Source organism: Camellia sinensis, chromosome 6 (assembly GCF_055761805.1).
Source record: "Camellia sinensis isolate YWXY chromosome 6, ASM5576180v1, whole genome shotgun sequence".
NCBI classification, from domain to species: Eukaryota; Viridiplantae; Streptophyta; class Magnoliopsida; order Ericales; family Theaceae; genus Camellia; species Camellia sinensis.
The window spans coordinates 79,723,812-79,725,613 of record NC_138966.1 but is presented as its reverse complement, the minus strand read 5'-3'; the positions used below and the strand labels follow the sequence as shown (position 1 = coordinate 79,725,613).

The 1,802-nt window shown below is 30.0% G+C and overlaps 1 non-coding gene across 1 annotated transcript; it reads left to right on the top strand.

The window, feature by feature from the left end:
- The first annotated feature begins 1,360 nt into the window (after positions 1-1,360).
- LOC114259135 (small nucleolar RNA snoR8a) lies at positions 1,361-1,449 on the top strand. Its single transcript, XR_003628195.1, has one exon. It is a non-coding gene; the product is annotated as a small nucleolar RNA snoR8a (small nucleolar RNA).
- Positions 1,450-1,802: the final 353 nt, after the last annotated feature.

Sequence of the window (1,802 nt, the reverse complement as noted above, 5' to 3'; positions counted from 1 at the left end):
TTCTAGCATCTATCTATACTATATATTAAGTAAAAAGGGGTTTTTAACCCCAAGCCTTGTGGGAGTTCCAATCTCCCAATCTAAATTTCTTGATTTTTTGATTAAAATAAAAATCTTAGCATTTATTAACTTCTCTCAACCCCCAAGTCTTACCCTCATAATAACACTTTAATGCATTAAGAACAAACATAAAAAAAAAATTTTTGAAATCCAACCCATATGAATTCTTGAAAAGTGCCAACACATATGATTATTATCCATTATAATAACACTTTAATGCATTAAGAACAAGCATAAAAAAAATTTCTTGAAAAGTCCAACACATATGATTATTATCAAAATATTAAACTTTAATATAATATAATAAAAAAAGAAGATATTTAATTCCTTAAAAAGTCCAACACATATGATTATTATCGAAATATTAACTTTAATATAATATAAAAAAAGAAAAAAAAAAGATATTTAAAAATCGCAATTCACATATATAGATAATTGTAAATATATTAAGAAAAATGGGGTTTCTAAACCCCAAGCCTTGTGGGAGTTCCAATTTCTCAATCTTAATTTTCTAAATTTTTTATTTAAAAAAAAACCTCAACATTTATTGATTTGGTCAAAATCCCCTGATCAGCATTTATTAACTTTTTCCAATCTATATACCTGCATTTATTGATTTGGTTAAAATTTCTGATTAGCATTTAAAATCCCCACATACAAATAATTATAGATATAGCTTGTTCATAGTTACTGCAGTAGTCTTTTTAATTTCTTCTATATATTATGGTTAGTGATAAGATTATTAAATTATTTTTATAAAAAATTTTAAAAAATATAATTTATATATTTAAAAAAATTAAAATAAATATAAATATCTATAATTACCTCCGGCGCGCACGGTTTATGGGCTTACTTATTGATAGGGAATCCGGATCCGCTATTCTCTTCTCCCCTGCCTCTATTTTGCATCCCTCGCACCAAACATGGCATTTAGGGTTAGGGTTTTGGAGACGGTTTAGCTTCGGCTCCCTCTTCATCCCTCTCTCTATATATATAATCCCAGTGCTCATACTTCCTAGCCAAAATAAATTTTCTTCGCCGCCGCTCATAAAGAAGGCCTTGTTATTTTTCTCTCGTTCTCTCTGTTTTCTTGTGATTTCTCAAGCTTCAATCGCAAGGCCTTGCTTTTATTTCCCTTCATGTATTAATTTTCATTGTTTTCAGTTTTTTTTTTGCGAAGATCTATTGAATTTTCAATGCTTGACAATTTGAAGATGTCCTGCAATTTACCCAATTTGATCATCCATATATGGATTTTCAATAAGGCATCTAGCTGCATATGCAATCAAAGAAAAAAGGTGGGGGTGCGATGATTATAAAAAATTCCTCGTTCTGAATGCTATTGCCATGGCATGACAGACACATTTACACCCATAGAATATGAGCACCCCCCAAGTCATAATTTTTTTTTTTTTTTTTTCAATTTATATTCTGTATTATCTCTTTTTCTATGCACACTGATTGATGATGGGCTGGAAATATGTGGAAGATCTATTCTATTGTTGTTGTTTTTGTTGGGTAGTGCTTACATAACTCTTTTGTTAGGTGAGTAGTTGTGTTAACTGTATTTGGATCAGTGATTTTGTGGAGTGAAAAGAAATGCCCATTTTATTTCCTCCACAAATCACTCAACAAATCCAAGATCTATATGTAGCCCCTAGTGAGTCTTTTTATTAAAGAAATTGGTTTTACTTAGGTACATTTCTGTTAGCAATGCTCATGAGAGTTGTTTCCATCTAGAC